Source organism: Periplaneta americana, chromosome 4, assembly GCF_040183065.1.
Source record: "Periplaneta americana isolate PAMFEO1 chromosome 4, P.americana_PAMFEO1_priV1, whole genome shotgun sequence".
Taxonomy (NCBI): domain Eukaryota; kingdom Metazoa; phylum Arthropoda; class Insecta; order Blattodea; family Blattidae; genus Periplaneta; species Periplaneta americana.
In genome coordinates, this window is record NC_091120.1 from 76246418 (window position 1) to 76255647 (window position 9230).

General features: G+C 35.8%; 2 protein-coding genes across 4 annotated transcripts in view; one reads left to right on the top strand and one right to left on the bottom strand.

Annotated features, from left to right (window-relative positions):
• LOC138697964 (glucose dehydrogenase [FAD, quinone]-like) overlaps positions 1-3253 on the bottom strand; it is a 28386-nt gene extending 25133 nt beyond the window's left edge. The window contains exon 1 of the mRNA XM_069823589.1: positions 3173-3253. The gene's annotated coding sequence lies outside the window, so the exon portion shown is untranslated. The remainder of the gene's footprint in view (positions 1-3172) is intronic.
• Positions 1-9230, top strand: part of LOC138697977 (tyramine receptor 1-like) — a 689651-nt gene that overhangs the window by 238416 nt on the left and 442005 nt on the right. The window lies entirely within an intron of this gene.

Below are 9230 nucleotides of genomic sequence, written 5' to 3' on the forward strand. Positions count from 1 at the left end.
ATTAAACACTATTTAATATGTATTCACTCTCAATCTTAAATTTATTTTTGTCTGTATTGTCTGTCCTGAGCACGAGTCTTACTCATTTAGGAGTGGGCTAGTTTATCTTTCATTGTATTTATTAATTTGTATTCATTTCAAACTTACTAGCAATAATAAATAAATAAATAAGTAAATAAGTAAATAAATAAATAAATAAATAAATAAATAAATAAATAAATAAATAAATAAATAAATAAATAAATAAATAAATAAATAAATAAATAAATAAATAAATAAATAAATAAATAAATAAATAAGTAAGTAAATAAGTAAATAAATAAGTAAATAAGTAAGTAAATAAATAAATAAATAAATAAGAAGTAGAATGAATGAATGAATGAATAAACGAGCGAGCGATTGTAGTACATTTTCCTCACATCCCCCCCCCTTTTCTCCCAAAAAATGTGTATTATCTGTACTTTGGAATTCCCAATTATTCCTTACCCAAACCAATGTTCCCATTCTTTTTTCCCAAAGAAATGTCTATAAACCAAAAAATAAAATTTCCAATCCTGTTATATATTTTCATAAAAAGATAAATAAATGTTCGTGTTTCGCTTACAAAACTGTTTGTCAGTACAAATAGTACTACTACAGGATTGTTCAGATTATAACAGAAATAATCAATTCGAGTGGTTGGGGATGCTATTGCATATTGAAGGCTCTTCGTATTACAAACAGTTCGAAATGAATGGAAAGATTTATTAGAGCTGCAGAAAGAAAGCTCACTATATGGGAGGGGCAAAAACGGAACATATAGAAGACAATCATGTACTGAGAGCTCCACAGGAGTCACCAATACCATCCTAGTTCTGAAGAAGTAGAAGATTTGAATGTTTTGGCTGAATCTGAACAATTCTGTAGTAGTACTATTTGTACTTACGAACAGTTTTGTAAAGGAAACACGAACATTTATTTACCCTTTTATGAAAATAAAGAACAGTAGGTTTGGAAATTGCATTTTTTTGGTTTGTACAGATTTATTTGGGAGTGGGGGAGAATGGGAATATTGGTTTGGTAAGGAAGAATTGAGAATTCCAAAGAATTTATAATATAAATTTTTGGGAGAGAAAGGTCGTTTGGAGGGGGGAGGAAAATGTTGGGGAAAAATGCACTACAATCACTTACATTGCTGGAGGCGATTCTTATATTTGCACTATACACAGGGAAATTTCTCATTCAGATATAATGTTACTACTAAATATAAATGGGAGTATTTCCTTCGTTTTGTAGAATAATCTGTAGTTTCTAGGTTCTCGATGTGAGATGCTACAATTCTGCTTCAGTATGTAGCTATTCATAGAAGTTAATATGTTTTGAAATATTATTTTACCAGATACCATTATTTTTTTCTAATTTTCTAAACGTAACACACTTACTTATGTAGATGAAATTATTGGGGATCATCAGTGTGGTTTTACGCGTAACAGACCGACTATTGATCAGTTTTTTGTATTCGACAGATATTGGAAAAAAGATGGGAGTATAGGGGTACAGTACATCAGTTATTCATAGATTTCAAAAAGGCGTATGACTCGGTTAAGAGAGAAGTTTTATATAATATTCTTATTGAATTTGGTATTCCCAAGAAACTAGTTCGATTAATTAAAATGTGTCTCAGTGAAACTTACAGCAGAGTTCGTATAGGCCAGTTTCTATGTGATGCTTTTCCAATTCACTGTGGGCTAAAGCAGGGAGATGCACTATCACCTTCACTTTTTAACTTCGCTCTAGAATATACCATTAGAAAAGTTCAGGATAACACAGAGGGATTGGAATTGAACGGGTTACATCAGCTTCTTGTCTATGCGGATGACGTGAATATGTTAGGAGAAAATCCACAAACGATTAGGGAAAACGCGGAAATTCTACTTGAAGCAAGTAAAGCGATAGGGTTGGAAGTAAATCCCGAAAAGACAAAAATATGATTATGTCTCGTGACCAGAACATTGTACGAAATGGAACTATAAAAATTGGAGATTTATCCTTCGAAGAGGTGAAAAAATTCAAATATCTTGGAGCAACTGTAACAAATATGAATGACACTCAGGAGGAAATTAAACGCAGAATAAATATGGGAAATGCCTGTTACTATTCGGTTGAGAAGCTTTTGTCATCTAGTTTGCTGTCAAAAAATCTGAAAGTTAGAATTTATAAAACAGTTATATTACCGGTTGTTCTTTATGGTTGTGAAACTTGGACTCCCACTTTGAGAGAGGAACAGAGATTAAGGGTGTTTGAGAATAAGATTCTTAGGAAAATATTTGGGGCTAAGAGGGATGAAGTTACAGGAGAATGGGGAAAGTTGCACAACGCAGAGCTGCACGCATTGTATACTTCACCTGACATAATTAAGAACATAAAATCCAGACTTTTGAGATGGGCAGGGCATGTAGCACGTGTGGGCGAATCCAGAAGAGCATATAGGGTGTTAGTTGGGAGGCCGGAGGGAAAAAGACCTTTGGGGAGACCGAAACGTAGATGGGAAGATAATATTAAAATGGATTTGAGGGAGGTGGGATATGATGGTAGAGACTGGATTAATCTTGCTCAGGATAGGGACCAATGGCGGGCTTATGTGAGGCGGCAATGTACCTCCGGGTTTCTTAAAAGCCAGTAAGTAACACACTTACCTTCTTCATGTGTAGTGTTGTTAAAACTATGGTTTACTAGTAAACAGTTACTGATATCGGTGATAGTGAACTTATTCTCGGATCCACTGGTGAATATTAGTGCTCACAAACTCTCTGAATGTTGAGAGATTTATATGTTTTGCTATTCTGTTTTACTTTTCCGTGATAATGAAGGATGCCCACGTTGAGATGTACTACTAAGCTTATATAATAATTTTATACATCTTGATTACACAACTTTTAACACTATTTCACTTCGGAATATGTATTATATGTCTTTCTCGTGTTAACTTCTGTCGTACCTGGTTAACACAAGAAAGACTTACAATACATATTCCGAAGTAATAATTTTAATAACACGAATCATTCAGAGGCACACTTGTCTAACTAAATTCGTTAACTAATCACATCAATCTGAAACACACGAAGAAATTTATAAGATTCGTTTTATATGTATGCCTAAAGATGTTGAACTGCAAGTGTGCGATATTACTTACATTCAGTAGAGAGAATGCTAATCTTTTCAGAGACAACTGCTATTGAAGTCTTGCTTTAATGTGCACGTCGGAAAAACATGGACATGAAAAGAGGAAAGAAAGCTGGGTTCTTATATATAACATAAAATATACAAAAGAATGACTACAGAAATAAGATAAGTATTCAACACAACGAGGGAAATGCGTGCATACATTAATTATGCTACTGTCAATTCTAACATATAATTTATCCCTTATGTATTGGAAGTATCGTATAGATGTACTTGATACTGAAGTGGTTATACCGGGTACAACGACAATTATCAGTATGTTAAAGCTGCTGACGATGTAATAAACAAAGGAAATATACTTACCATTTAACGTAAAATAAAGTGCAATGTCCGATATTGCACTGCTTGCAAGGATGACGCTTAGGTACAATCAGTGCTTACTCATCGAAACATATCGTAACTGAACTACTGTCGATAAGAATTGAAAGTTGGAGTTACCCATACACTGGGGGCAAAGACTTATTGGGATTTCCCTGTATGTTGTCAGGTCAAAAACTCTGATAGAACTGATATTTAGCCATGCACTGTGGTGAGTTTCGGTGGGCCTAATTAGTTAAATCTATCCTCCTCACCTCCACGCTGTGGCCCTCTGGGATTTTTTAAGATACAGTAGCGGAGTGGTGTGCAGAAAGCAACGGAAAGTTACCCTATTTATCTCTCCCAAGGGAAAATATAGACAACATTAAGATACATCAGTGGTGGGCAAAAAAACAGCTGTTCGCACTGATAGGTTGATGAATACATACCGTCATTTCCCATAACTATGGTCCTGGAACTCAACTATGGTCCACGATACAACCATTCAAAGAACATTGTAGAAGTAACATAGACCATTCGTAGATAGCTACAGTGACTTGAATTCAAATTATAGTGTAGCAAAAATATAGATAAACGAGGTACTACGTTATGGAGTACAAAATTTGAATAGTGTATCGAGGACAATAGTTATGTTCCAGGACCATAGTTATGGGAAATGACGGTACTCATTATTTTTTAAGCAAACTGTCTAAGCAGTGGATATGTAATACTGGACATCTTTTAAAAAATTTTATCCCCCAGTAGACCTTCACATTCTGCTTTGAAGAAGCCATCATTCTGCAAATCCAGTACCTCTAACTGCAATTCTGGGATAACATTTTCAATTTAAACATGAAAAGGAGTGGCAAAAGTATTGAAATCTTTCTCCATCCTTTGAAAATCACTGAATCTGTGTTCTTTGAACTCGTATAACAGGAGATCTATTTTAGGAATGTACATATTTAAGTTCGCGTCCTGAATATTTGTAACTAATCCTAAACATGAGAAATGAAAGAACCGCCTTTCTTGGAAGTGTGATTCATATGATTCTGCGAAAGACATTGTATCACTAATGAAGCTCCGAAGTACAGCAATCCAGTATAATCCGCCACGTACACGCGCAGTATTTTCATGGAGTGGGGGAAGGAAAGTTAGGGGGTAAGTTTGATGCTTCGCTGAGGTCTGACGTCACTGCGACAAAGCCGCAGGAATGCCCACCATTGAGATATATGGATCATATGTGAAGGCTTAAGAGGAAGGCGGAAAATAAAAAAAGATTGGAGAATGCTGGGTTTGCAGTGAAAGACGTGAGCTTGGGCATAGCAATATGAATGAATGACAATAATATGTGTGACTAATATTGCATGGCAATTGTAGGAATTGTTCACTTTCTATAACGTACCTAAACATAAAACTGAAATATCCCTTAAAAGTTCGAATTTAAAATCACAGCTTTCTGAGGGCTTAGGAGAGAAATTTCTATACAAATTCTGTTGTTTCAATCTTATAGCACAAAGGGGGAAAGCACATAGTGTGGAAGTTGTGAGACACAAATTCCCTTCCCTTACAATAATACAAAACAGTTCCCATTTTATTGTGTGAAATAAACCGACATTCACTTACTTTAAATACAGTTCTTCATGCTGTAGAGGAGCCTGTTAAAAATATCAGTACTGAAGAAATTCTAATGAAATATTAATCTTGTTGCATTAATGGCTTATTTCACATTCGGTCAAATGGGCAGGAATCGGGCATGCCGTGGGCGAGGTGGGCAAGTACTGGGCAGGTGTTGCTCTTAACAAGCTGTCATCATCACAATGCACGCTCGGGTTAGCGTCTCTTACCCGCTGGTAAGAGATGCTCCCTAGTGCAACTGTGGATGCAGTATTCCAGTGGCGGTTTCGTTCGTGTCAGAAATTACGTTAAAAATAATATTTTAATGATGCACAAAGTGTTGACGTATGCATTAAAATAAATGTTTTTTTTATATAATGTATGACTTGAGGCTTTCCCGGCGTTTGATGTAGAATAACTCTTCTCGGGTTCTCAGCCAGGTGAGTTGGACATTTGCTTCCAAGCTTTCTACGGCTAGCTCTGCCATCTTCTTCAGGAAATGAAGTGATGAGGGACCATGTCTTGCCGGTATATATTCAATAGTAGGGCTTCCCGCTGCGGGCCAATCAGGAGCTAGTTCCTAGTCCTGACTGCCAGACGCATTCTGATTGGTGGAAGCGGTAGCCAATCAGGAGCTAGTTGCTGGTCCCGACTGTCTGCCGTGTGCTGGTGGTCTAAGCATATTGATGGCAGGTTTCCATGCTGTACTCAGCTGTAGACCCTCGTCTCTGTTGAATTTATTGCCATCTAGCTAGATTTCGATGGCTTCCTTGATAACCAAGTCCCAGTAACCTGATGTCTTGTCCAAGATGGTGGTGGCGCCGAAATCTATCTTGTAACCAGTTTCTAGGCTATGTTGGCTACTGCAGAATTATCGAGGTAATAGGCTATAGTCTTAAGCTGCGTTCATGTCCCTTGCAGCGTTCCATAATGGTGCGTCCCGTCTGCCCGATGTAGCATTTCCCACACTCGCAAGGTATTTTGTAGACACCAGGTGTCCTAAGACCAAGGTCGTCCTTAACTACTGTTCTCAGCAAGTTCTGGATCTTAGTGAGCGGCTTATGGATGGTCTTAATCCCGTGTTTTCTTAGCAGTCTGCCAAACTTGCACGAAATGGGCCCATAGAACGGGATGTATGCCATGCCCTTCGTCTCCTCTTGTTCCTCGGCAGGTGTTTTGTCCGAAAAGGCCCTTCTGAGGGCCAAACCGCTTTCCTTGTTGTCGAAGTTGTTCTGTTGGAACGTCATACGTAGGTGACGGATCTCAGAAGGGAGACTCTCTTTGTCCGAAATTCCTCTCGCCCTGTGCAGAAGAGTCGACAGGACCGTTCGTTTCTGTGCCGAGTGGTGGTGGCAGCGTTCATTCAGGTATTTTATATAATTAATAAATGCTCAGCATGTTCGTTTATAATGTTAATAACCTAAAAATATAGGTCTCTTCTGAAATTATTGAAGGGTCCAGTGAAATAAGTGGACAAGCACAAATCCTGATATGTAGAATAATATCTCATTATTTCACTGGGAATTTTACTTTTCATCTGAGCTCAAGACTAAATAATATGAATGATTAGAACTGGAGATAGATCCGAGGAATTAGTACAAACGGTTTTTCGAAATTTCGTAATTTAATTTCTACCGAAATTATATTTCTAGAAACAAATATACCTGGGTCAAATTAATTTTAGAGTTAAAATTGCCCGAAAAAAATCGGGGATAGCAATATGAAATCTTCATAGATTTGAAGTGGAATGGCACTTGTGCTAGGGCAGGAAAATGAAACAAGACAGCTTCAGTTCACATTATTATTATTATTATTATTATTATTATTATTATTATTATTATTATTATTATTATTATTTCATTATTTTTATTATTATTGTTATTATTATTATTATTATTATTATTATTATTATTATTATTATTATTACTACAGTGGCGGTAATACCAATAATAAATATAAAAACTGCTATGATATTCTTTTTATGTTTCTGAATTTGAAAGTTTGTCATACTAGTGTTTAATCAGCATAAATATTATTTATTAATATAACTATTTTTATTAAATTTCAAAACTCATGATTAACTCGAAAAATTTAACCAATGAAAACATTTCGAAAAATCACAGCGGTGATTTCTGTGAGAATCCGGAGTTCTAACCGATAAAAGTATAGCTACTGCATACGGAACTCCGCCAGATGAAAATACTCTTTTGTTTAACTAGCCGTAACACGGAAACTAGTAAAGATTTTGAATAACAACCACTTTTAAAACTAATTTTAGTTCTTTCTAAATATTTCCCTCGCTCTGACGTCCCATCTAAAGTGAAAAATAAAAAAGTTTGAAGCTTACCAACTTATGAGGGTGTCAATGTCTATATTGAGCAGGTCACTTCCAAGTTATCCTTTTTCTCACTTTCTAAAAAACATTTTGATTTCAAAATTTATTCTATGCTTTCCTTAGACATTTATGTATGAATCCTAAGAATTAAAGTGCGATTGATTATCACGGAGCTACGACATGATAATTTTTAATGGTGCGGAAAATACCTCGTCTACAGCTATTGATCGCCCGCACCACTGCGGTTGCTTTCTCCCTCTCCCTCTCCCTCTTCCTTGCACCACGGTGCATTTTCCGATACTCTCATTACCCGATACCCATTTGAGCGAGTGCTGACATGAGGCAACAGGAGTTCAGTGGCGGTCACTCAGTCGCTAATCTCCTAGTGTAAGGATTCTTAATCTGCGTCCATTAATTCCTTGGAGGTCCTTGGATGGTCTTCAGGGGGTCCGTGAAAGTCACATAAAAATTTAACATGTTTATTCACTATATTATTTCAACGTAAGAAGCAGAAGCGTATATAAAATTGCTCGTCAATTTCTTTTAAACATTTTTCTATATTTCACCAGATTTTCGAAGAGATCCATGACTCAAGAAATAATAACTACTGTCCTAGTGGGATTGATAAGCATATTGTATTACATTATTTCAATATGATGTATTTTAAAATTAGAGAGATATATTTATAATATGTTAACATTATCTAAGCATGCATTTTCTTTTATGTTTTTTAAATAATATTTAATTACTTAATACAAGGACATCATTTTTTACTAGCATTTCTAATATTAACCTGGCTATACCTTTGGATTAACTGTTGAGAACCGGAAACACCGTTCCACTACTGGAGTTCTATGATACTGGCGTAAAATACAAACAAATCACTTTACTTGGTATAGGAGGGAAGAAAAGTAGTTCATCCATTTACGTAAACTAGGAAATATCGCGATTTTGTTTAATAATTTCATTAGGTTTTTGTTTAATCAAAATACAGTACTGTATTAAAAATGAGTGTTTTTACTCACGAACTGAGCTATCCATCCTGATGTATTATGCAGTGTATATTATACTGCCTACAGCACATTAGCTTACAATACAGAGAATGAAGTTAAATTGAAAAATAATCATAATGTGAATATTTAAACACATTTATGAAAATGGTGGCGTTCATTTCGACACAGGCTTCAGTTCTTTTTTTGCATATTATCGCACTATAGACTTTTGTACCTAATTCTAAATAAGCTTACCAGTTTCGTCCTTCGTAATAGTAACTCATGTTGAAATAATTCTTTACCTACTCTATAAAAGAGTACCTTACGTACTGTAAATTCAATCTTCTCTTCTTCTTCTCGATCCGAAAAGATAAAATTACTCTGATATGCTATCTACTGTCCGTCCAAGTGGTTTTGTAGCAGGGTCATAGAAAGAGGGGAAATCACTTGACAGTTAATTACTTATCGAGGCCCTTTTATTTCAGTTATTTTAAACAGTTGTATAATATTACGTAGACGTCAAAGTCCTAACAGAAATTAATGTTTTCAGAAAAGAGCTAAGACAGCCCAGCCACTAGACTTTACTGAGGGTCGAGCAGAAGCGGGTGGGAGAAACCGGGATGCGACATAGGCAAACAGACGACAGTACCTGTGCGAAAATATGATTCAATATTGGAAGCTCTTTCGTCACTAGAAAACCCGAACATTTTTCTGGAACGTATTATACTCACTGAGTACGGTTTACCATGAACGTAAGGCAACTTTAACTG